This window comes from Neopelma chrysocephalum, unplaced genomic scaffold, assembly GCF_003984885.1.
Source record: "Neopelma chrysocephalum unplaced genomic scaffold, ASM398488v2 Primary Assembly neopelma1_72, whole genome shotgun sequence".
In the NCBI taxonomy this organism is placed as follows: domain Eukaryota; kingdom Metazoa; phylum Chordata; class Aves; order Passeriformes; family Pipridae; genus Neopelma; species Neopelma chrysocephalum.
The window spans coordinates 4,444,147-4,471,857 of NW_020897732.1; the positions used below are offsets into that span (position 1 = coordinate 4,444,147).

Consider the following 27,711-nt stretch of genomic DNA (forward strand, 5'->3'; position numbering starts at 1 on the left):
TAGGATAAGAGTCTCAGAAATTTTGACAGTGCTTTGTGTGTTTATTAGCAAGATGGTTCTACCCGTCTACCGCAGCAAGAGAAACAAAAATATTATTTTAATGATGTGTAAAACAAGTTTTTTAAGCAGTTTTCCATCTTTTGAGATTTATATTCTAATTTCTGGTCTACTTTTCTTTAAAAGACAGATTTTCCAACCTCTCCCTAGTGGTTTTTCATTCATGAACAGAAAAAAAATCAGCATGCTCATGCCTGACCTTGACAGGCTTGAGGTGTGGGCTTGTGCAAATTTTGTGCAGTTCAACAAGGAAAAGTCCAAGGTCCTGCACCTGGGTCGAGACAATCCCAAGCACAAATACAGGCTGGGCAGAGAATAGATTGAGAACTAGGCCTAGAGAGAAAAACTTGGGGATGTTCATGGACTAAAGGATCAATATGGCTTGGCAGTGTGTGCTTGCAGCCCAGAAGGCCAATGATGTACTGGTCATCAAAAGCAGCATGGCCAGCAGGTCAAGGGAGACAAGTCTGCTCCTCTGCTCTTGTGAGACCCCACCTGGAGTACTGTGTCTTGGTCTGGGGCCGCCAACAAAAGAAAGACAGGGACTTCCTGGAATAAGGCCAGAAGAGGGCCATGAAGATGATCAGAGGGCTGGAACACCTCTCCTGTGAAAACAGGCTGAGAGAGTTGGGGCTGCTCATCTGGAGAAAAGAAGGCTCCATTAAGACCTTATAGCACCTTCCAGTACCTAAAACAGGCTTACAAGAAAGCTAGAGAGGGATATTTCACAAGAACATGTAGTGATAGGACAAGGGGTAATGGCCTTAAGCTGCAGGAGGGTGGGTCTAGATTAGATATTAGGAAGAAATTCTTTACTGTGGGGGTGGTGAAGCACCGGGACAGGTTGCCCAGAGAGATTACGGACTACCCATCCCTGGAGGTGTTCAGGCTAGGATGGATGGATCTCTGAGTAACCTGGTCTAGTGGAAAGTTCCCTGCATGTGGCAGGGGGTTTGAAACTAGATGGTCTTCAAGGTCCCTGTCAACCCAAGCCATTCTATGAATCTAAGATCTGTCAACCGACATAAGATATATTGTGTATCCAAACTAATACACTGACAAAATTCAATCTATTGTGGTACCTTTTTATTTCAGCAGTCCTGTTAAGGACCTTTCATGATATGGTGCAGTACAAGCTGAGTGTCAAACCATCACAAGTACATAGAAATACAAGTGCAGATAAAAATGCTTCACAATGTTGGAAAACTTCAGGCATTAAGCTGATGCTGTTGTGTTGAGTAAAAAAAAGTAAGGAAAAGTCTTGAAAAAAGACACCTTCTCACCCGTAGGCTTTTTACCCTTCTGAGCTCAAGTTTTGTGTCACTACGGGTTCTGTCAGTTGGATCTCTAGTCCTGGAAGGGCAAGGTGAGACTGACATGCTGAACCAACTACTCTTCAGGTGGTTGTCCACTTAATGAAATCCACAAGTCCAGTCAGATCCCTGTACTCTTCACTGATGCATAGAGATAAACAATTGTTCTAACCACTTAAAAATGGTGTAGAAAGCTATCTAGAAAACACATACACAGCCCACTGAGAACCAAAATAGAGCCATGGAGCCCTTCAGGCTAATTTCTGCTAGGGCTCAGCCTCAGTATGAGAAAATTCTGCTTAAAATATAAATAAGTACTCTTGAGGAAAAATAGCTTACTTAAACCAAGAGCCATAGCACTCCTGAAATGAGAGCATGCTGATAAAGTGATGTTGCATTTCCTAGTGGGTTCACATGAATAACCAGTCAATCAATCATGACTGGTTGTTTTTTAAATTTCTAATGTGTCTGACTTGAGTTCTTTACCCACAGAATACAATTTTCTATTTCTCTGTCTGATCCAATAACTGCTTATGTGATAGACACATATTCTGCTTGGATAAAATGAAGGGGGGAGAGTTGTAGGAAGATATTTGAAAACAATTTTTATTAAAAGGTGAACCGAGACTATTCTGGCTAATTTCATTGTGACAGCTTTGTCAAAGAATTAAGTCTAATAGTTAAAAGACACACTAGGAACCTTACACTCTCGAGTCTGCACTGACCCACTTTATAGTCTTGGATGAATCATTCATTTCTCTTTGGCTTTGCAATCATTCAGCAAGGTAACTCTGCAAATGGAGGAATGTAAACCTTTTCTTTTGCTCCATTTGGATTTTTAAGGGTTTTGGCTGATTTAGTTTTTTCTTTGATGGGTTGCATACTGGGATTGGTAGAAAAAAAAAGCATTATGTTTGGAGAATATTATGACTGAAGTATTTTTCAGTGTACTGAAAAGCTAAGTTCTTTGGATCTTTTTGATTTCTCTCCCCACTCTGACCCCCTAGTTTTTGTGAAAATATTGTGTACATTTGTCCTGTTCAAGGATTTTCCCTGCTTATGGAATGGTCTTCATTAGCTCCTTCTCAACTTGGTTTCTATTATGAAGTTTGTTTTTATTCAGATTCTTGGTTTCCATGATAGCTCATCACTCCCCAGCTGTCTCTACTCCTTTGATTTGCATACTATGACTGGGCATATGACAGCTATAGCTTGTTGGTAACTACGCTGTCTAGAATGTGTCTCTCCTAATGTTCTGCCTGAGTTTTGGTCTCCTTCCAGACCAGAGAAGGTCTTTTGTCTTTTTTCAATGCATTTCTTGTTTTGCATGCAAAAGTCCAGCAGTTGCATTTCCTTGTATTTTATTAACTCTTTTCCTGAAAACACTTTGCAATATACTCTACTCCTACTTCTTATTTATGGAATACCTTCAGTCACTCCTATTAACTTCCTTTCTTCTGTATTAAACTAATGCAGAAAACCCAGTGTGTTTTCTCTCATGCCAGCAGAATGGCCAGTCTCACATTTTCAAGCATCCAAAGGCTGTCTGAAGCATCAGATCTTACCTTGGAAGCTTGAAAACAGGTGATGATATCTACCCTGATCTTCCTTTTTGTTTTCTTCTCATGGAGCTCTGTCTTGCAAACCTCTCTGGACAGTCCATAATCCAAGAATACCATGTGGAAGGATATTACACACACAAAGTTGTAAATCACACTGGCAGCTTCTGCTTGCTTTTTTGCTCTTTGCTGGAGACTACTCAAATAAGACCATTGAAATCAAATGAGTAATTTACTAACTTGGAATATGAGAAGAATCTGCCTTCAGAAAATTCAGACACCTTTGTGATAAAGGTATGATATGACTTGACCCAACCAAAATAAACATGTCACACCCAGCTTTTTTTTTCCTCCACTTTTTTTTTTCAGATGTGGACTATGTGCCATAATTTGGCTGCAATGTCAGTCTCAGCTTTTTATCAATCATGAAAATATGTGGTATCCTTTTCTCTAGAATTGGGCAGTTATTTTTTTCCGTGGTATGAAATATTCTACTGTCCTTTCATTCTGGGCTGGTTAAAATCTGTCCCTTTCTTACAACATTCTGCTTTGTCTGTACTCCTACTCAGAGGTATTTTACTAGCTTATCTCCTTTTATTATTGTTTAAGGGGAGAAAGTGTTTCCAGTTGCCAGTTGATAAAATAAGAAGTGAATGGCAGCAACCTACAATTTTATGAAAGAATCTGGTTTTTAAATTTAAATGTAGCTGGCGTCACTTATCTTCGTATAGCTTCTGCCTATGTGGAAAAAATCTCTCTTTTTATAACTGCTTGTCAGCTGAATAATAGAATGGGGGGAGCCAACTTGAAAGACATGGCTGATTGGTGCAATTGAAAGGGGCTTTACAATTAGAGTTCTGGCAGAACACAAAAAAGAAATTGTCTGGCCATGAAGAACGGAGCCTACTTTAGAATTCCCTTTTCTCAGCCAGATAGCATGCATCACTGTTCATGCATTCTCTTGACATTGAATAGAGGACTTCAGAGCTACCACCCCAAATTATCCCTTACTGTTTAGTTCTATTTGTGATATTTGTTTGGTGGAGGAAAAAAAAATCTCTATTACTGACTGTAATGGCATGTGGCTAAATTCCATTCCATTTATGCACTTAATCTCTTAAGCTCATTTCCCCTCCCCCCCCAATATTGCAACACACATTTTACTTTGATTAACTCTTTTTAGATTATAGGAAAAAAACCCCAAGATTTGTCTTATTCTCATCTTCTCTCCCTTCCCTTCATTTTACTTCCTTTTTCTCCTTTCATTCCTCTTCTCCCCCCCCCAAATAGTTGTGTATGTGAATCAAAAGAGGAAGGAAGCCCTTGCAGGTGTGTTTTGGATTACAGCAGTAGAACAATAGGGCAGCCTTCAATTAACTCCATACCTATTCACAGGGAATATTTGTTCCCTTGTCTCCAGCGTTATTTAATATCTGAAACCGTCGCTTACTACACAATGTACCTGGTGATGAGAACAGGCTTTCAATTCCATTTGAACTCTTCTGTGTCATACAATTAATGCACCAGAATTTTTTTTTTAATTTACTCTTAAATCATCATGCATATGAGTGCCTGTGGGCACAAAGGAATAACAGAATACATGCAACCGTGATGTGTCTTTCACCGCCTTGAAGACAGTGGTGGGGGAGGGAGGGAAGATGTTGGTAATGGCATGCATTTGACTCCTTCCTACATGCAAAATCAACATGCTAAATATTTATTTTATATTTCCATAAATCTTAGAGATTTAAAAGCACCCCTGTCAAGGTAGCTTTCATCATTTTTACACTATATGTTTTAAATTGCTGTTATATATAACAGCCACTGAAAGCTTAACAGTGACATTTTTTTTCTGACTGAAATACTTACTGTTTGTAGTTACAGAGCTGCTCATTAGGGCTATTTTTATCCTTTCTTTTAAAGAAGTACAGGAGAGTGTGAAGCTCCCAAATCCAGGCAGTAGCTGAAGAAGGGGAAGGGAAGAGTCAGCCTCTGTTCTATTCTTTGTTTATCACAACCAAACCTGTTTTATTCAGAAAATTCATATTCCAATACAGGGAGTTCTTTGGTGTTTGGTAGGTTTTTCGGTTTTTTGGTGTTTTTTTAAAAGGAAAAAAAATTGCAGACTATCCTGGCAAAAATCAGTGGCTTTGTTAAAGGAAATGTCACAGATTTTATAAGCAACATCTTGATTTGTGGCACGGGGAAACAAATATTTGAAGACTGGAGTGAGGGGCAGGTGATGAAAAAGAAAAATTTTCACATGAGAGAGAATATTTTTTTAAACAGCTCTCCTCATGAATTCTCATGACTTGCGGCAGCCCTTTAAGGGAGTGTGAGGTGGCTGGCATTGTTGGCTATGTTCCCTGAACTTAACATTTCCTATGCCACAAAGATTCAAGAGAGGTTTACCAGTACTTGAATATTCAGATTATGCTATGGATCTTTTGTGAAAAGCCTTAAAGCTTTAGCATAATTTGAGGACAAGTCTGCATTTTGAATTGTGGCAACAATAAGACAGATTCATCTTTTACAGTCTGAACTGGGGACAGCATGATTTATCTGACAAGAGTCTCACAAAGAAAGGAATCTTATTATGGAGGTGGTTTAGCCTTGCTCCAGTGTCATGTTGAAGGCTTTCCCAATAAACATGGCCATATATAAGTTAATAAATGAGAAAAAAAGTAATCTGAACTGAGAAGACAAAGGTGACACAAGTGTTTGGTATACAACTTCTTTTCACTTGTGCTGTTGTCTCAGATCCTAGCGGGACTCACTTGAGGTAACCTGCTGGGTCATCTGTTCTTGCACAGACCTTGGTTTTATTTTTCTTTCACAATAGATGAAGTCAGTCTGAGACCAGATTCTAGGTCAGCTATAAAGACGTAACTTTAATTACCTGGTGGCAGAGTTCTTTAATGCATCAGCTTTATGTTGTTCAACCCAAAATAGCTCTGCACAAGACTTTTGAAAGTTTGATCCCAGGAGGTTTACTCTAAGGTCTCGATATCCACTCCTTACTCTCCCCTCCTTACTCTTTGGAATCTGGGTCAGCCCAAAGTGACAGAAATGCAGGCAACTGGAATTGCTACTCATTTTGCAAACTTGGGCTGGAGTGTGTAATGAAGGATGATTGTGCTACCTGGCGCGAGCAAGGGAATTTATCTCAGTGATATGTTATTCTCCTTGGTGCACAGCTCAGACTCCTTTGACTCACTTCAAATTCTGAGTGCTTCCTATTGCTCTGTGCACTATCACTGGGCTGCTTCACCTTTTCAAGCATGTTTTCTTAATGCAATAGTCTTGTAAAAAAATTATCCCCCATGAAAGTGGAGAAGCAGGTAGGTACAATAACAAGTGAAAATCCAAAGTCTAAATCTTCCTTCAAACTCACCATGAAAGTGCCCCTTGCTCTGATCTGGAAGTCCACGTCTCTTATCTGCAAATGGTATTTCTCTGAAGGATGAGGGTGCTGCTTAACTGTATAAAGGTTTTCACTTAACAGTACCACTTTTATGCTGGAGCTCATAGCAAACTTTAATCCTTCTGCAAAGCTTTAAATCCTCTCCCTCCTATGTAAATTTCTTCACAATTTAAGCTTTCCTTCCACAGGCAGAATTCATTTTTTTTCTGTTTGTGAATCAGAAATAGTATTTCAGGGACCTTGAGAGGTCAGCTAGTCCAGTTTCTCCATCAGCTCAAGATCAGCTCCTGACTGTTTTCAGGCTTTTGAAAACATCAAATAATGAAGATACTGTAGTTTTCTTAAGAAATGTATTTATAAAACTACCCTTAAAACTACAAAGTAATTTTTAATGTCCCTTCTAAATCACTGCTGTTGCACTTTGGGTAGGAGCATCAGGCTAAGACGCTTGCTTTTGGTGATGAATGAAAGTATCAAATAAGCCGCAGTGAAGTTGATCTTTCTCCAACCTACTTATGTTTTGTGTCAAATTTCTGTTGAGGAGCTGCTTACGTTTTCAGCCTTGGAAGATGAATGAAATATTTCAACAAAAAAATTCATTTGGTATATTTATGCGCAGTGGCTTTAAGTTTAGGGCAACACCGTTTTTTGTCTGTACACAAATAAACTCACTTTGTTACCACGACACAATTGATAGTTAATTATCGTCATAATCAAAGCAAGTGAGATTCTTATTTTCTCTGAAATAATTTATCCTTCTGAATTCCAAACACATAGCAGTTTCTAATAAATAATTTAGGCTATTTGTGTATCCTCCAAGTTTTGATCTTTTCTTCACAGATTCTTCTTCAACATCTTGGGGAAGTTGTGGGTTTTTCCTATATTACACAGAGAACGGGTCAGGCAATCAATTGTATGAATATTAAGAGAAGTGGAAGGAAAGAATGGAAGCTCTCCCTCATTATTTTAATTTCTCACTGAAAAGACCTCTCAACTCTGTTTATATATAATACAAGTGTTAAATATGGGTGTATTAATACTGATTATAGTCCGAACTCTTTAAAGAATCTCGACCCAAAGTGGAACTTTGTCTGTCATTAATTTGAATTACTTCCACTTGTGTCAGCACTATTTAAAAGGAATCAATGAAGGTTTCTGAAGAAAAAGCCTTGTCATCTACTCCCAAATGGACTAAATTAATTAAACTGTTCGAGCCAAATCTATGACATGTTTTATATATTGTTACTTTTTATGGATTTGCTGCCTACATTGATTGAATTGAGAAGATGAGCTTTTCTAATAGGACAAAAAGGAGATGTACTGGGTTGGGGGTTTTTTTGTTTGATTTTTAATGTATTTGTACAAGTTAATGTGGGAGATAAACAGTAGGACTGTCCTAGCTAAGCATGTCAAAACCTTCACACCTCCAGAAGAAAGATGGGAGAAGATTTATTTTTTTATTTAAACAATCCATTCCCAAGAGCACAACCTGTGGAAGACAACTGCCTCAAGAAGTGTGTTAGTGTGCTGAGAAATCAAACCCCTTTTTGATTGCCAATGTGCTCACACAGCTTTTCCTCCTGTGAGGGACTGTAACAAAAGCGTATGGACAGGAGGAACTGTTATTAACTGTGTGTCACAGTTGATAGAGAGGAAAAATATCCATTAGCTTAAGCTAACCTGCATTGAAAAGCTTTAGGAAGAGATACAAAAAGGCTAATGTTAGTCCAGTGAGGTTAATCTCCCTAGGCTCCTTTCCATAATAAGTAGAGAGAAAAATAGACTGGGCTGTTGCCTGAATGAGTTCAAGTCGATCTCATTCCCTGGGCCTCCTCCTGCAGACCAATTTCTCACCTCTGCAGTGTGGGTGAACCTCTGGGAGGGTGATGTCATACGTTTAATAACTATTCTTTGATAATATACCATGGATTCCCCTTACAGGGTTAAACTATCCTGCAGCTGGTAAAGGTTTGGGCATGAGTAAAATTTTTATCCAACATCTTATGTGTGAAGAGAAATCATCATCTTTGGTGACTGATGACTGGATCTCCATGAACCTGGGCATAGTCTCCAACATTGCAGCTGTACAGAGGGAAAAGATGAAACAAAGACCTCCCAAAAAGACTTTGCCCATGGTTCCTCAGGTAGAGTCCTCATTCCCACTTGGGTAAGCAGGTTTGTGGTGGCCCTCTCCTTGCCCTTGCAGTACCTGAGCATTCTCAGGTGCAGGGCTAAGCTGGTGGCCCTTGCACATTCCAACCAGCAATTTCTCTTCACTCTTATGTAGGTTGTGGAGTTCAAGTGGAAAGAGGAAGCAGAGGCTGGGTGGCAGAACAGCAGCAAGCATTTTCATTATTTTTGCAAAATCATTATCTGTTTCTAGGTTATAGGCATAGGCAACCATTTGGCAGGCACCCAAAAGCATATGCCTAAATCCCTATGTCTGTAGAGAACATAGTAGAGTAGGATCTTGACCTGTGACTCAGACACTCATGCAGTGCAAACAAAGAAAAAACTTGAATAGTGACTAATAATTGACTGTATAAGAGACTTTAGATCTTATTCCAGTTTACAGTAAAGATTGGACTTAATAAGGATTCCCCGGATTGCAGCGAGGTGCTGTAGCTTAACCAAAAGGAGGTTTATAGCCTCCTGCAAAATTTTCCCAATGTGCTTTCTGAAAATGCTTTTTTTCTCTGACATTTTTTTCAAGAAAAAAAAGTATTTGCAGCCCTGGAATGCCTTGCCAAAGATAATGGGAAAGAAGAAAAGAAGAAAAATGAAAAAGAATGTAAATGTCCACTTTAATTATTTCCGTATCTTTCGACTAGATAGGTTTGCACAGTTAATTGCAAAAATGATTAAGACAAATGCTATTAGTCACCATTTAAATCCTTTTTAGAATAGCAGAAATGTTGATAACGGGAATAAGCTTATCCCAGGCCAATGCATTTTACCAATAATAGATTTACTGACTAGAAGGTAAATGAGGGAGCAAAAAAACTGAAGAGCTGTTAGAGAGTGGCAGTCAGAGCAGTTCTCCCAACACTCAGAAGAAATGGGGCAGAGAAACATGGGTTGAAGTTTATTGTGTTTTAACCTCTTTTTACAGAGAATAAGTTGTACCTGGAAACATGTTCAGTTATTTTCTAATATAGTGTTAATTTTCAGGTGAAACTGTATTAACAAAGTGACGGCATCAGTGCAGGCATGTAGGTAAAGAGTAAAGGGGAGTATATTAGTTCTCAGATTGGAGAGGACAAAGGAATTGTTTTCCCAGATGCAGATTCTCCTATTACCTATGACATGATATACCCAGTGCTCCTGTTGTTCTTCAGTAAGTTTCCTTTCGAGGTTCAATGTACAGTGACCCTCATGGCAGGTGGTTTTACGAACACAAAATATCAAGTTGTTTGGGGACAATTTATCACTGCTGGTATTGAAGCTGTGGTTGATAGCATACCAGGTAGGGAAAAGCACTGCTTTTCTGAAAAGCTCTGGGTAGATGGTTCTCTGGAGCGTGGTCCAGGGTCTTTTAGCTGCAAAATCCCATCTAGGAGGGGGAGACTATCCAAAATGTCCTCTCAGCATCTAGCCTGAGTGACCAAAGATCAAAGTACAAGCAATAGTGTATCCCCAAAGTTGTATTTCAGTGTTTCTTTTTTTACTATGAATGGGTTGGTATCTACCCAGAGAATGTCTTTAAGATTTTTTTTTTCCAGTCTTGTCAGCTGCAATTTGGTCATGTTGATTTTCTCCCTAAGGCCAATTGTAAATTGAATTATTGCAAGGAAAAAGACATTTGTAATGTTGTAAATACAGTATGAACCTGCTTAGGTTTTCGATTTTTTTTCTGGTTGCTTTCGCAGGTTGAAAATTCAGTTGTTGGTATTCACTGCTGTAAAAACTGAGTTAAATGGGCCTATAAGCTGCAGAGACTTTATGGTGGCTTTCCAATAACAGATCCATGTCATTCAAAACACTAAAGGAATCAGTGGATAGAGATATAAAGCTGCAAAAATTATTGAGTGCTTTTACAGCTGATATGGAATATTAAGTAGATTTTACTTTCTCTTCTTTTAGGTATCATGTACAGTGACTAAGGGTTTTTTTAATTAATGTTTATGGCTTTTGGCATTCTCTAAGTAGATCAATAACATCATGTGGCTTCCAACATTATTTCTGGGAAAGCTGCTGACACTTCCAGGACATTCCAAGGGAGGAGTTTGTGTGTGACCAGGTTGTTTGTCCATTCAGTTTGAAGTCAGAGGGATGAAAAACAAGAAAAACTTGACATTTTTGGAGACTATTGTGCTGTTTGTCTCATAGAGAAAATGAGGTTGACATTTTAAAGCATGCAATGAATGGTATGTAAGTAATGCTGTGCCACTGATTTACTGTGCAATCAGCCAAAGTGATCTGTTTGAATTCACAAACAGCGATTTCTGGAGACATCGGCAAGGCACGATGAAATGTTCTTACAAGTTAATAGGCTCTCACATAAGGATTAAAAATATTAGGGAATTTTTGGTAGGGTTGTTAACTATCTTTCTCCTTCGATCCTAGACTGCCAATTTAGGAGAGTACGAACAAGTGTCAGAAAAGTGTTTTTATATATTTCTGCCTGAGTACCTTATGCCCTTCCTTGGGAAGGAAGGTGGATGGGAACTAACATCACTGAAACCCTGGAACAACCAGCAGTGTGACAGCCAGAGCTGTGGGCTTGTTCACGATTGAATACATCTCCTTTATTTTGTAAGAATACAGACTTAAATGACTTACAAGACCCAGTACCTAAGAAATACTGACAACACCCAGTAGTGACTAATCTAGATTTATGCCCTCCCACACAAATGGAAGCTTCTTATAGGAAATTTTGGCTTTGCTGTGTCAGAGAAGAAGGGATAAGGAAATAAAGAATTTTTTTTATTGTTTTCTCTCTCATGTAAATTTTCCTCATGAGACTTGGTCATAGATTTTCCCACTACAGTTGCTTTTGCTGGGAAGTTGTGATATTTTTATTTCTGCTCCTTTTTAATTTTTTCTCGCTTTTTCCTGGGATGGTGATCATCCTGAATGGATGAAAGAGAAAGAAGTAGAAACTGTACCTTGCATGTTACTCAGAGTACCCTGTCACAACACTTTCACTTAACATCTGAAAAACAGTGCATTTCCCCTGGTAAATCCACTGGTGGTTGCATTTATAGGCTTGTGACTGCATGTGTCTTTGTGAGCCCTCACTTCCAGAAGTGAATTTCCTTGTACATATATAGGCACTGCTGTGAGAAGCAGTCCAGCCACAACCCCTCACCCCTTCCTACTGCAACCTGAATTCTTGACTTCAAGTAACCCTGCATTTCACTCCAGACCATGCAACTGTAGCATCATAACTCTTCATTATCACTCTGAGAGTCACTGACACATACGAGATTGAAAATCTGTGCTAAAATACTTCCAGCCTGGATTTTTTTTTTTATTAAAATGGGGCATTAGGAAAAATTGTCATCAGCTTCTTCCCTCCAACCAGAGCCTTGTTTGTGAGTAAGAAGCATGAATGGGTTTGGATTCCAAACACGCGCCCGCCCACACGCGTGGGGAATCTTAATTAAGGAGTATGCTGCCAGCCCCTATACATTTATTTTTCCTAAATATATTCCAGAAAAATCTAGTAGGTTTATAAAGATTACCATGCCATTAAATCATAATAGTAGAACAGAGTTTTTACTGAACCAGAAAATAAGCAAATGAATAGAGGCAGAGAGATGACAGCCTGCTGTGAAACCAATGGATACAAATTGGTTTCCTCTAGTCACAGTTGCCTTTAACTGCTTTAAATTCTCAGCAGCTTTTCATTAACAATCTCCGTATGACCTTTTAAAGAAGAAAGTGCATGACCCCTTGATTTTTGGAAATGCAGGTACAATGTGCATAATATCAACTTGAGATTGCTAAACTGGTAGATTGTTATTTAATGTCTTTTGGGGACCAGTTTCTCTACAGGGCTAGGTGGGTTTCCAACAACATATGAATAAGCCACACAGGGCAGTTATTTTTGTTATTTTTATGCAACTTGTGATTAGAGTTGGTTATGGCATTTTAAATATTTTAAAAACTTTGTTTGCTTTGGATTTGCCTCCAGTTTTGGTTTTGTCAGATAAGAACATCCCCAAGAAATACCTGCTTCAATAAAATGAAAAAATATCTGAAAGTGTTGTGGTCTCAAATTTTTTTGTTAGTTTGTTTTGGGTTGTCAAAATATGTGGAATATTCAGACTGGAGTTTTCCTATATTTTGTCCTCTGAGTTAACATGCTTTTAAAGTTTTCTTGGTTTATTTTTTTATTTTCAAAATAAGCTTTTTTGCTTTTGTCCTTTTTCACAGATCAAAAATCGCTTCCTGATAAACCCCAAGAACTTTCTTTTTCATTATGAATAAAATACAATATTTAATAATATTTCCCATAAAAATCATGACTGATGGTCAGTGCTGCCTAAGATTTGGATCTGGTCCAATTATTGTTCACTGCTATTCAAGGAAGTGCTAATAGGAAGAATTTTCAGTGCAGAGAGCATTGCCACAAAAAACAAGTAATCCTGATTGCTGGAAATAGTTGTTACTCTGAGATTTTCCCAAAACTCTGAGGTTAATTTTTGGTTAAAGAGCCTCAGACTTAGTAGCTTACCTAAATAAGCTAATCCTGGTGTTACAGAAATTGGACAGTAATACTCAGAAGTGAATCTTTCATCCTTAGCGGGATTTATGGTATGGAAATTGCTGAACACTTCATAGTGTGCTAGTTTGTGACCTGGGGTTCAGAAGTACAAAGGAATTACAAAGATATATGATAATACAGGACAATACTTTAATTTTTGAGGTTGTCTGAGAAGCTATAAAGTTAATATCTCATTTCTTCTTTCACCACCTACTAACCCACAAGAGCAAAGTGGGTCGCGTAGTCCTGGAAATAAGGAATTGCCTAATAGTTATGGACTTCATTCCCCATATTATCTCTACAGGGAGAATAAGGCTTGAAGAGATAACGACATATGTGATACATCAGACACAGATCTAGTTCCTAGTTTGGGCAATTAGGCAAGACCTGAGCCAAGCACAGAACTCCCATCACTTTCAGCTACAGGGGTGACCTACTTTACGTGTATTGATTCAACTCCTGGAATTCAATATTCTGTATGAACAGAATTCGTGCAGAATTTGAAATGTTTTGGCCCAAGACTCCAGCTGATATATGTCTATCTGGGCAGATCTACTAGAGGAAGCAGTAGCTTGAATCTGACCATGTATCTTCACCTCAGCACCTGGTGTTCTGAAAGTGTGTTTAAGTTAATAAGTAAGCCTTTGTGTCAAGTTTCACTCACTCACATTGATTTCAAGGTGTTTTGGATATCAGCCATATCAGTCAGCCCTATAAAGAAAGAAAACTCAATTCAGGGGACATTTTAGAGCATGAGGATTGAACCTAACTACCTTGAGAACTTGTCCAAAGAACAATAAATTGATCTTTGTTTGGGTGTGTGTTTGCCTGGACGTACCACTACTGTCATTTGAACTAACTTCATCAGCAATTTTCTGCAGCTTGTCTAGCTTGACATAGACCCAAGACTGTCACTGAGATTTTACAGTAGAGCTGCTCTAGAGATCTTAATGCTTCCCTGTATTAAGATCCTTGTTATCTCTGTTAGCTTCTATTTACCCCACATGTCATAATGCCCTCGCTAGGCTAACAGTGCGAAGGACATTCGGCACCCACAATGCTCTTTTGTAGTCTTGCCTGGTAGGGACGTCAGGGCAAATCTTCAAAAGCAGTGTTCAAAAGAGAGGCTGCTAAAGAAGCCTGAGAAATGCAAATCCTATTTAAATAAGGAAATGATGTTCTTCAGTGATCTCAATAAGACCAGCTTGAGCAATCCAGGGATGCAAACGAAATCAAAAGATGTACAGTGTGGCTTGACTGGCAATAATACTGTATGTGTCGTGGAGAAACTGTAAATGACAGTACACCAGAATGCCTCAAAGTTTTGACATGAAAGGGAACAGCAGGGTGTGATTTGGTTGAGGGTACCATTGGTTCTGGGCCACTGAGATTATTTAGGAAATGAATCATCCTGCCAGAAAGGTTTGTGAGTGGAAGCAAAGCAAAGTCAGAAGGGAAAAAAAAATCCCTGACATTTACGCTTATACAGCTACTGTATAAACTGAACTCATTATGCCATCATAGGGGTTTTTTGTTGGTGTGTTTTTTGTTTTGGGGCTTTTTTTTTTTTTTCAAAATGTCTGTCATTCAGAATAGTCCTTTGAGGATTGCTACTTTATTTATCCAGGCTACTGGGCCAGATGCATGAATTCCAACTCCCTCATCAAGAGTGTATAAAACACTGAATGAGAATGGGAGGAACCAATCAAATAATGTGGGCAGAGCTGGAATTCATCCTAATTTGCTACATACCCTAGCCTAATTGATGAAGAAAGAATGGCAGAGTATCAATTGGTACAAGAGGATACCAGTGAAATGGATTAATATCTGTGAGGCAGTTTCTGCATTAATAATCCAAACACCAACAATTACAATTCCTACTGTTTATTATCTTTCACAGCTTATCTATTAGAGTTGTACCCATTTCTGAATCAAAGGCCTCATTGTGCTAGGCAGTGCACCAGTATGGATCAAAGAAGCAGTTCCTACCCAGACAGTGTGATTTCCTGTAACATGCACTTTACACAGCAACTGAGCAAAACAGACACCAATGGATTTGATATACAAGGGCTAAAGGCTTCTTTCACTTGTAATAAGAATGTTGTTCCATGCCATTACATGGGCAAAATCATCTGCATATAGTAATTGAAAAAGACAGCATATTAAGTCATATTTCACCACCCAGTTGGTAACGATTTGTGATGATGTATTGCACTCCCTAAAGTCATGTACTGTCTATTTTGGAAGGAGGGGTGAAAATTGTATCAGAAAAACAATCTTTGTTGTTATATTTTCATAATATTTTGGTAGCTCTGATCAAAATAAAGATTGCACACTGTTTCAGTATCATTCTTGTACAAACACTTTAGCAGTAAAATTGTTTGTTTCTTCTGCCTAATTGAGAAAAAAGCAGAAGAAACTTAAAAGATAATGAGATGCAGTAGAATTTCAGAGTCTCCATCTGTACAGTTAAACAATAAGTGAAATTTATCACTAATGGCTATTTTAAATTCTAGCAGAGTTCCAAACTTAAAAAAACATTTTAGTAAAAAAATCCTGGAAGATTGTCAGTTTTCAACAATTGAGAACCTGATCCATGTTCATTGGCTTGATTGTATACACTAAACTGGAAGAAAGCAGAAATATTCTGCACATTAATTTCAAAATATTTGATGATAAATATGCTGCTTTTTAACATGGCTTAATGCAGTTATGCCCATTATGGAGGCATTCTGGTTATTATAAGTATCTTTAAAAAGATGTGTATCAATTTATTCTAGCAGTAAATCCTAGATTTACTTAGATCTTCACAAGATCAATTGTGCAGCTTTCTAAGAGGAATGAGTATTAAAGAGTTGATATCTCATACAGTACCTGCAAAGATTAGAATAGCTTACCAGTGTACATCAAAGATTTATCCACCTTAAGCTCCTACAAGAGAAGTTATTTTTTTCACACTTGCACATGCTGTGCATGCATAAGTGAGTAATGCTGAGCTGAGATGAAGGGGAGGTGAGGTACATCTGATGCCGGCAAAGACAATATACGGATGAGTAAACGCTATTTTGCAGTTTTTAGCTGCCATTTTCACAGTTAACAAATGTAGGTGGGAACATTTCTGTCTTAATGCCAGAATATTTATTTGGCTTTTTTATGTTTCTGCCCTCCTTACTGACCTTAAATGTAAAAATGATTGCATGATTAGGTGTCATCCTCCTTCAGACGAAAAAAAAATAAATTCCATAAATTAGTTTTATTTGTCACTTATTGCGTTGTGAAGGATTTAAATTAAATTAACTGTTAACAAAGAATATTTAAAGTGTTATTGAACGCAGGGTATTTAGTATAGAATCAGTGATGGATAGATCACTGCTAAGCTTGAGTAAGTGGGGGACTTTCTCACTTTGGGAAAGGAATGCTACTTGTAAAAAGAGAAATACACTGCTGACAGCAGAGTTAATAGAATCATAGAATATCCTGAGTTGAAAAGGACCCACAAGGACCCACAAGGACCACTGAATACAATTCCTGGCCCTGCACAGGACAACCCCAAGAATCCCACCATGTACCTCAGAGAATTGTCCAAACACTTCTTGAACTCTCTCAAGCTTGGTGCCATGATCACTTAGTTGATCCTTTCTGTGTTTTAGCAATTCTTTCTTCATCCTGAAGGTTTTCCCAACCCTCTTATAACTGGAAAGATTCCAGATGAATCCACCGATGTGGGGCTGCATCCAAGAGAGGACTCACTGCCTGGGTACTTCCAGAGCTGAGCTTAACACCTGTCATCTCTTACAGAGGGCTTTTTTTTCGCTCAGCCCTGAGACAAAGGCTTTCAAGAGCAGGCATTTTTCAGAATCAAGTTCAATATGATGTACTGGCAGGGCCATTCTCATTGTGCTGAGACACAATAGAAATTACAGTTCTAGGTGTCTCTATCACAAAAATCAAGCGTTTTCCCTCAGTTTCTTTGGATCAGTTCTTTACTTATCTCCTTTGAAAAACGTCAAGATCTATGGTATATATTGTGCATACAAAATATTTACTGAATTTTCCTTGAACTGTTTCATGGGCTGAGCATTTAAACTGTAGGTTACATTTTGATCAGACAGCATTTCTGTACAATAAAAACTCAGAAATATACTAAAGCCCACTGCTGCATTTCACAGAAAAAAATGACTGTTGATATCTGTGTAAAAGCAGGCAACAGCTACTTCTACAGTCTGTTTCCAGATTAACAGCATTGTTAGTAGGCATTAGGTTAATGGCAGTCATGGTGTAGTGTCAGCCCATGATTTGCCACAGGACCTGACAAAGAAGATTCTTAGATAAAGGCAGCATCAGAAAGCAGGGTGAGAGTGGAGGATGGACTGTATTGTTTGTGTGCATTTTAGAAATTAGGTATTAGTTCCTTGAAAAAGCCAATTTTAAAGAAGCAACCAAGCACAGCAGAAGACGCGAGCAGTCTTTCTAATATTGCAGCAGCTTAATCAGAAAAAGAAATTTATTCTTAATATATTGTTTTTCAAAAACTGAGGACAAATTGGAAATAATACTGTTGTGACTCAACTAAAAAGTTGTTCCTTTCCAGCTTTAAGATAATTTATTGCAACTAAGCTAACAAAGGTCTATGTAAGCAGAAGTTTGATCCTTGTGAAACATCCTTAAGCCTCAAAACTCACTTATATTCTATACTGAGAAAAGGATTCAAACAATTATTTTATTCTGTTCAATGCTAATAATCACTTTGTGTCGGCATTAGAATTGATTGTTGGCAATAATGTGTTGTGATATGCTTTTGTACATCATACTGACTTCTTAGGATAGCAGGGGATGAACCAGTTTCAGAAGAGTTATTTGCTTTCCATCTGCTAGGGAAGGTTATGTATTGAGCTTCCTAACTAGAGGTTAGGTACTGAGCTTAGACAAACACCTGACTTTTATACTGCTGAACACATGTCATGGCTCTCAATGTATTTCTCAAGGCTGTGGAAGAAGACAGTCTTTGGATATATTATCCTCTTGTACAAACAAAATCAGAATAGGGTCTGCACACATCATAAAATTTAGTTTCATGTTCTAATACACAGAGGTACATCAATACCTTGGAATTTTTCAGACTGCCTAGTGGCAAATTTCACCTATAGAATAAAAATCTGATTTATTTTCAGTCATTGAACTTTTTTGCCCTTTCCATCAATGCAAACACTAAAAGATAGAAAACATTAATAGCTAGGGATTGCTAATAACAGCCACTGATTTTGGTATCACTATATAGTAAATTGCCATTTCTTGGATAAGACGTGGCAGCTGACAGCATGCATGGTTTTAGATGATCCTGACTGTGCGGAAGTAAAACACATCAGACTGAACTCTCTAGACCTTATTAATCCATTAATATGCCTTATCCAGTAATATGCTTTATCATGTTTATCTTTCTATACTAAGGAAATATATTAAGTTGGTGTCTTTGACTAAAATATTTAAAATATGACTCAATAATTTGCAGAATACTGTAAAATTTACTGCTAATATAACATTTTGCTTATGAAGCTTGATTGCTGTTTTCTTTCAAAACATCGATTGACACAACATTTTAAGGAAAAAAAGTATCTTCATTAAGTAATTGGTATTCATTAAATGGTATCTTCATTGGAATTGTAGACAGAAGAAAAAGCAAATAATATTTCTTCAAAAATTGTCTTAATTGAAGTTATAGAGGGGAGACAGTTTATATGCCATTTCTAATGTAGAAGACTTACTTCATGCACATGGACTCTACTTCAAATACAAGCATACAGCTTTTAATAGAGGCACAGCTACCTTGTGGTTTTGCTAGCAGATTTTTCATTAAAAATTTATGAGTGTCTCCAATATATTTATCTTAATATATTGTTAAGTATTTCTGGCAAATAATTCCTTACATATAGGTAGGTCATGAGAAGTTTTTTTGCAACATTCACTAGTGGAAATAAAAAAGGAAAGTTATGCTGTGTTGTTTTTCTTGTTGACTTAGGTACTACAAGGCATTGCCACTGGTCTTTGGATCAGTAAGTATAACCACTGGAAGTATACTGTGTATGGTAACACTTATGAGTTGAAAACTAGCAGTTATTGTCTGATATTTGCTTAAAAGCTACAAATTTACCTATCCTTTCCTGAAAAACTGCAAGCTAAAGTATTTGTAGAGCAGAAATGTAATGAAGAAACTAAAATATAGGAGAAAAACACTGATTATTTTAATGCCTTTTGGCAATGTAATAACATGACTAGAGAGTAAGACATAACCCACCTACCCCCCCACCCCCCCAAAAAAAGGATTTTTTAAATTTAAATATCAGAAGAAAAACACCAACTGTACTGTGAGTTTTTCAAAGATGCTGTACCAACCATATCTGAAAAGCTATTGCTTGTGTCATAGACAATATCACAGAAGAAGAAAACAAGTATTACTGCGCTCAAACGCCTTCCATTGTCTTTGTTATGCAGTCTGTGTCCAAGACCATCCAGCCTCAAGATCACAGCAATTAATGACACTTGCTTATTCCTGTGATTTCCTGCTGATAATTGTGGCACTCTCAAAAATAAATAATACCATTCAGCAGGTTTTTAATTGAACTGGCTGCAGTACAGAGCTGAAAGAAATTCTCAAGGGAAGTGGTACACACAGCTCTAAGTGAAAGCAAGCAGAAGAGACCAGAAGCTCTTGCGCCAAATCTCTGCACAGGCACAATAAAAACCTTCTCTATGAAAATGCAACTGACTTTTCACAGAGAAACCCACCATCCCACACCTTTTTAGCAGCCCGTGCCTTTTTTTGACTTAGCAAGCCTTGTCTCCCCTTCATTCCCCATCCCTCAGGCCTCTCACTTGGCTTTCACCTTTCAGATTTACAGCAGCGTTTGAGACATGCCCTCCACATATCAGATTGTGTTCGTTATGGGAAGTAACCTTCCAGCATTCTCCTGAGTTCGGCTGCAGAAACGCAGAAATTCATTACAAAACAAAAGCAAAGACCCAAGTGTGAAAAGAAAGTAATGTTCTTTCTTCCTGCTGTCTCTTTTCCTTTTTCTCTCTTCTCTCAATTTTTTAACTATCAATAGGATTGTATAAATAATTGCGATAAAATAGCTTCAAAGAAGAACAATACAGACTCTTCTAATAATGTTTCATTTAGTCTGACTTAACCTTTTTGAAAGGGGTTTTTGCTACACAGGACATAAAAACAGATGCTATTCTAATCAGGACCAAAAAACCCACAAACCACCACATTAAAATTCACTTTACAACTATCACCAAGTCAGATGGTTTAATCTTGCTATCTTGGCACCTTTCTGCTCATTTATATTCCTCACTCCCCTACTCAAACTCCATTGTAATTGCTAGTATCTACTTTCTTATCAGACTAGAAGGTTCATTTGCAAAATCCTCACACTAGAGAAGAGTGAGCAGAATATCAGTGTGAGCCTGCATGTTTGAATTGGAATCAGAGGTGTACAGCAAAGTTTTGACTGTGTGGATTTTATAGAGTATATTTGAAACCATTCAGGAAAATACTAATTATTGTGATGACCCATAAATTATATCAAGCTTTGGATTTCCATGCTAAAAAAGTCCATTGCGTGTAATGCAGAGAGCATCTGATGTACTGAGTGGTCTGGACTACCCTGTGCAGTGATCTAAAGTGGAGAGAGATTCAGCTAGAAAGGTTGTTGTCATAACCATAGATCTGAATTTTGCTCTGCTCAGGGAGGATGTACAAGATGCATAATTACTCATTGCTTATTCACCCCTCACTCCAAAGCATTTGAAGTCTCTGCCCTCAGCTGTCCATGCCCTGCTAACCACGCCTTTCCTACACTACACTTGAGGGAACATAATTTTTGAATATGTATCACATAAATCCAAGCAAAAGCAGACAGCTGAGCTTAGACCTTCATGTATTTTATGCACAGATAAGAGAGGAACAAGTGTAACTGAGAGATAGTCTACATACAGTCTTGCACAGCTCTATTTAAAATAATCCAGATGCCTAGATGCCTTCTTGCCATTCCTTCTTTCTGTCAAAAGTGCCTTTTTCTTCTTCAGTTTAAATGTAGCTGTAATCAAATGATACTTGGACAGAGGAGAATGTGAGCTTGCTGCATAATCTCTAGCACTGGTTTGTCTAAATATGTTGAAATCTCAAATTAAACCTGTATAACTGCACACAGAGTCAAGCCCCAAAATTGATGTAAAAGCCAAGAAAGATGAAATGTTGAAATGTTCCAGTATCCAGATTAAAATTAGTTATATAGTTTACACCTGTCAATTTAGGGAAACAAATTAAACTGCTATAATTTGAGCTTTAGTCAGAATGAGAGTTTCCACACATGGTTTTACAGTGAATTAATTAAAGGTCTGTCTGCATGGGAAATTTGACCAGAATAGCTTTCTCGTAAGAATGTGTCTCTTTGTAGATATTTCTATTCCAGAAATGCCTGTTTGGTTTTTTTTGTGGGGTGTTTTGTTATTTCTTGTTTAGTTTTATGCCCTCTTAAATAAGATCTGTGCTTCAAGTTGTTTAGAAATACCTTACTTTAGAAAAAAAAGATTTTTAAGCAGACAAAACCCTTAATGCATCTAAAACCACACTGTCACTTAACTCCAGGTGTAAGACAAACCTGGAGTGTTTTTAACTTCTAAATCTATTTTGCATATCCAGAGTATGACCATGGAAAAGTATTTCAATTGTAATTCAAAAATCCTTTGACAGAGAGGAAAGCATAATTTATCATGCTGTGCTGGCTGATTTACTGTACATGTAAGCCCTACTTATCACTTTGAATAACACTGATGAATTTAATTCCAGACCACATGAATGAGCCAGTATTTTTCTCTTTCCGGTTCAGTTGTACAATACTGTCATGTGACAAGTGTGCAAACTACAGGACATCACAATGTCTAGGAAAATCTAGCCAAGAACTTACAGCCACTCCTTTGGGAAGAAAATTCTTGTAGTAAATTCCACGTATACTTTTGGAAGCTTTTTAGATTCAAGTAGTCACAAGGAATTTGTAGTAGAATGTGAGGATTTCGAACAGCTGAGGCTGGTTGCAAACCAACTGTGATGGAATGTCAAATTAAAGATGATAGTCAGAAATCATAGTCTAATATCAAGAACCTCCCTCTCAAATGATAAATTCCTGCTGTCAGGGAATAATTTTTACCAGAACTTGAGTGAGTCAGAGTAAAGTTTCACCAAGCTCAGTATTCTGTTTCTGACAGCAGGTAGTAGGGGATGCCTACAAAAGAGCATAGGAATGAGACAAACCTGGTTTTCCCACAATATGTCTTGGGAATATGTTAGTATTCCTCTAACATCCACCATTTGGCTGCTTAGGGGCTTCCTGAACCAGAAATGATTCAGGAATCATTCATAGGATTTTTATTATACAAATGTGTCTATCTGAACCCATGTCGATCTTTGGCATTCATAACCTGCAGGAAGGAGTGCCACATCTTCAGTAAAATTTGCATTATGAGCCCCTTTGTTTTGAACCTGTCACCTGTCAGTTCACCCCTGATACCCCTCAGTTCTCGTTTTAGAGAATATAGATTCCAGACCTCTGTCCTGATCCCCCATGGCTAAAGTACATAGGCCTTCAAAGTCAACATATTGGTTTGGATCTGTCTAATCTAGGGTAAAATTCAAAATGATATCATAGCTATCAATTTCTCTTCCTAACTTTATAAGAGATATCTAAAAAAACCCAAATCCACTTAGCTGTATAAATACCAGAGTCATTTAAATTTTCTGGCACAAACATTCCCTACTGAGTTAAAGGTTTACTTCTGTGCCTGAAGTGCAGGCACTTTGGCTTGTCTGACTCTGTAAGTGCTTGTTTAGCAGAGCCTATATCATCTTTTCTTAGGTCAGGAAAGTAGCAAGACCTCTCTCTTCTCCTGCCCTCAGCAACACAACATATAAAGACAAATTGCTGCATTTCAGAAAAGAAAAAAAAAAGTCCCTTTCCAGAGAGGGTAGAAAGCTACAGCATGGAACTATTCTGGGATGCAGGTCTCCTCATGGTCCAGTTACTCTCTGGGCACCACAGAGCCTAATGGAAAGTAGTAAATCCTCTAATAGCTGCTGTCTGGACTGTGTTGTCCTGTTCTTTTAGCACCTCAGTGAGACACAGACTGTGAACTTTTCCATGGGAAATTCTGTCTGAGGTGGCAGGGACAAAATCAGCCAGGAACCTTATTTGAGCTCCTTAAGCAAGACAAGGAGGAAGTTTAGAAGGCCCTATGTATGTACATGTGGTCTCAGATTGCTCGCTGCTCTGAACGCTCCATTTCAGGCACGGGGGCTTGCCTTCTTTGTTGTTTTTAGGTTAGTTTCCAGCTAGATCAGTGAGCTCATCTGCCTCATCCTGCAGCCAAACAATCGGTATTGATGGCCCAAAAGACAGAAAAAAAAATTAGAGAGGAAAAAATGGAGCAGGGGAAAGCCCCTGATGGATCCCATCCTGCCTGGGGCACAGACGTTGAAAGCGCATCCTAAAACTGTTTAGACATCACATTAACACTTGTGTGAATCTCTCTGCCGTTAGGTATGCATTTTAGGAAACATCTGGCCTTCAGTTAAAGACTTTAAAAACTAGAGAAGCCACTATACTCCAAGAAATAGCAGTGCAGTTCTTATTTGCAGTGTGTTAAGTTTTTTTTTAGCCCAGATTTTCTGACTTCACCCTGGTATCCTTTCCTTTGCAGTTGTATCAATAATCAACTTAGCAGCTCTTGGATAAATGATTAGCAAACTGCTTAAACACTTCAGTCTTTCATTATACAATCAGCTTTTCAGAACTTGTAGCATCTTTGTGGGTCCTGTCTGAATCACCTTATTTGACACCATTTTTTCTGCAGTGTGGACACAAGGCCCAACCACTGCATTGCAATATCTCTGTGGAGGAATATCAACATCATGTGCCTGTTTGATATTCTGTCTCTGTGCAAGCACCAAAGCTGTTTTGCCCTGTTAGCAACAGCCTCACACGGAGAGCTCATGTTAAGCTGCTTTGCTACCACAACTGCTTTCAGTATTTCAGCATTTCAAGGTCTGCCCCCTGCCCCAGTTGCTTTTATGACCTCCCTACATCTTTCCTAAAGGTATGTCTTTTCAGGTATTTCAAATGAAAAAACTACTGAAGTAATTGCCAAATTTGTTCACAGAAATTAATCATCCTCAGTATTTACTATACCACCCATACATGTCATCTGCAAATTTTACTAGCAGTGACTATTCTCAAGACTACAGATAAGGATGTTGTATAGCATTTGGTCAAGAACAGATTGCACCGGGACTGGCTCCATAGTATAATGATCCATTATTATTTTCTTTTGAGATCTGTCAATTAAGTAAGAATTAATTAGAGAAAGTTTTTAATTAGAGCTGGATTCCAAATGATTTTTCCATATTGCAAAATCTTCAGGATTTAATGTTTTTTCCCTCCTTTCCTGAAATAGACTAAGAGGCTGAAATCTCAAATTCAGGAGGGGGAAGAAAAAAAGAAGAAAGAAAGAAGGAGAAAATTGCATGAATGAAAGTCTTCAAGTCTCAAAGCTTGGATAATTTTTATACTTACATAGATTTTATTGTAAAATATTTCCCCTACATTTCTGAAGAACAACAACTAAAATTCCTTCAAAAAAAAAAAATCTTTGACTGAAAAATGGTGAAACACATGAAAAAAACAGAGATAACATCAAAACTTAAAAATAAGTAATCAAAAGCTTCTCTCATTCTCACAAAGGCTGTAGTTTTGGCAAGCTGTCACTTGCCAAACTGAGTTAGTTTTAATCCATTTAACAGAACTTCACTGATTTTTGTATAGTGATAATTTTGTTATCAGAATGTCATACAGGACTACATCTGATGAGGGACATCAGGGAGACAGACACTCAGTGAACTGATCAGATCCCTAATGTGTCATTTATAACCCTAATGTGTCATTTATAAAAAGTTCAGGACAGGCATCCACTAGAATTCAGATGATTTTTCCAAATCTTCCAAGATGCCCTGCAATGTTCCCCTTGCCCATCTAGTGCCAATCAGAAGATCACTGTTTTTCCATCTCTTCTGTTGAGTTTCAGCTGTTTGCTTTTCAAGATAACTTTGTTTCACATTTCCCAAATCAGTGTGTGGTGTTTGAGATTCTTGCTGGTAAGAATTTAGCTCTTTCCCATACATGGTAGAGACCTACCTGTGTCTTAAAAAATATGATTTACAGAACTAAGGACCTAACTTTCACTATTCCTTCCTTGAACAGCACTTCTAAATCTTTTTTTTTTTTTTAATTACAGCCCAGCTATTGTACCAACACTTACCTTTGACAACCATACTTTTAATGCCATAAAAAACCCCAATATATAGTTTGTCTGGCAAGGACCATTTTCTACACACGCCTTTACCCCAGTTTTATTTATGTTGTTTGTGGTACTACTCTGTAAATCTTTATGTATCCCATATCAATTTTCTTCTGATTTTGCCCAAGATTAGTGTTAGGATTATAAACCTAATATTACTTAGTCACCTTTTTTAAAACTAGTTTAACATTTCAGTGCAGACAAGGTCTAGAACAAATTATATCAGTGTAAGCTGGTTGTAGCTAGATTTAAAAATTAATTCCAAAAACATTCACAGCTTTGCATAAATCAAAACATTTCTTTCTTTCCTTGAATTTCACTCAGAAATGAAAAACACTCTTCATGCATGAGAAAACTAATTCTTGCATGCAAATGTTCCCAAGGAGGAAGTTGATTATTTCAAACAGATCCACAAAGCAGGAGAGAATGGTTCTGGCCCACACGAGGGAAACAGAGTATACTGCCATGTGCTGGGTACACCCTGGACACATTTCAAATGCAACTTAACCCATAGGTTTGAGCTATTGTGGGCAGCATAAGAGAAACCTTCAAAGCCTTGTTTTGAAACTGTTAAAATTCAATGACAACATCTGCTGCCTCAGAGTCAATGGCATTACACCAGGAATTAATTAGTTTAGTAAAACTGAAAGAAATTCTACACCCTCTGAATACTATCTGGTTACTGTGCTGTCCCAGGACACCAGTGTAAGTATCTTGTAGCCATGAATGTATTTACCCTCACAATATGCCTGTGACGTAGAGAGATATCAATACCCTCATTCTACAGATGATTAAATAAAGCGTGGGGAGACCTATTTCATACCCCTTAACAGACTTCCTGAGTAGTAATCTATAATATGTCTACTGTAAATACTATATATTTTATGCCTTTATGACTTGATGCAAGTTTATGTCTCTTACTTGACTCCAAATATTCTATCAGGACAGGATCAGGAAGAAAATATTCATCATCAGGAAACTGGGATACCCCTGATTACAACCAGGCAAGTGCTACAGCAATATATTGAGCTATATTAGAGCCCAGTATAGGTATGTGTTAGTAAAGTAGGAAATGTAAGACTTGCCGAAATTGTGGTAACAGGTATGTAGCCTGTGTACCCCTATATGGTTGCGAGCTATGCTGGTGTTGGTTCATGCCTTCAGTAGGGTCACCCATGCCAGACAGGTCAAAACCGTAGGACCAGATACACTACGTTCTTGGGCAGGATGAGCTCGTTAGCCTTCTGGCAGTCATCCTAGGAGAAGGACAACTCTAATCTCAAACCCGGGTAGATGGAGCTCGCTTAGCCCTGTAAGGCCATCCATCTAAGAGAAGGTCACTCTAATCAAACCTATGTCCTGAGGACCTCGCTGCCACTGTCCAAGCTTGCTCGGCCCTGGCAGATGAACCTTAGGATTAAAGGGTGGGTTCAGTTTCGCGCATACTGCATCTCACCTAAAAATCCATTGCGCAGGCTTGAAGGCTTTACCCACATGCAAAAAGTCCTGTAGCGACGGGCGAGGGTCGAAACGGTAGGTGAAAGGTGCACTGGGAGCCGCAGACCCAACCCTGCATGCAGGCGGTTCAGGATATTGGTCATTTGAGACTGACGGAGATGAGAGTCTCTTGGGGCAGCACCCTGAACGTCCAAGCAGCCTTTTCAAGGACAGCACTGCTTGCTCCACTCGGAGAGGGGCCTAGAAAAGGTGGCCTAAACAAAGCTCATCTCCACCTTCACCCGGTTGGTTAACCGCAGACCAACGGGCATCTTCTTCCAATGCGGTCGCACAAAGAGCAAAAGTCAAAGGCATGCACCTGCCTCCAAAGGTGTACCTAAATTAACTTTAGCATGTTGGAACATCAGAACCATGCTCGATTCTGCGGAGAGCGGTCGTCCTGAGCGACGTTCTGCCCTAATTGCCCATGAACTGGCCCGTCTCAACATTGACATTGCTGCTCTCAGTGAAGTTCGCCTTCACGAGGAAGGCAGCCTCAGAGAACATGGTGCCGGTTACACACTCTTTTGGTCAGGTAAGTCCAGAACTGAAAAACATCTCTCAGGTGTCGGCTTCATGATCAAAAACTCTATTGTTCCTAAACTCGAAAATCTGCCGACAGGTCACTCTGACCGCATTATCTCCCTACGCCTTCCACTAAACAACAATCATCACGTTGTCATCTTTAGTATATATGCCCCAACTCTCCAAGCTGACCCTGCTGAAAAAGATAAATTTTAC

The 27,711-nt window shown here is 38.3% G+C and overlaps 1 long non-coding RNA gene across 1 annotated transcript in view; it reads right to left on the reverse strand.

Annotated features, from left to right (window-relative positions):
* The window catches only part of LOC113969376, an 80,802-nt gene that overhangs the window by 30,941 nt on the left and 22,150 nt on the right, over positions 1 to 27,711 (reverse strand). The window contains exon 2 of the long non-coding RNA XR_003534838.1: positions 4,948 to 4,952. This is a non-coding gene — a long non-coding RNA (uncharacterized LOC113969376). The remainder of the gene's footprint in view (positions 1 to 4,947; positions 4,953 to 27,711) is intronic.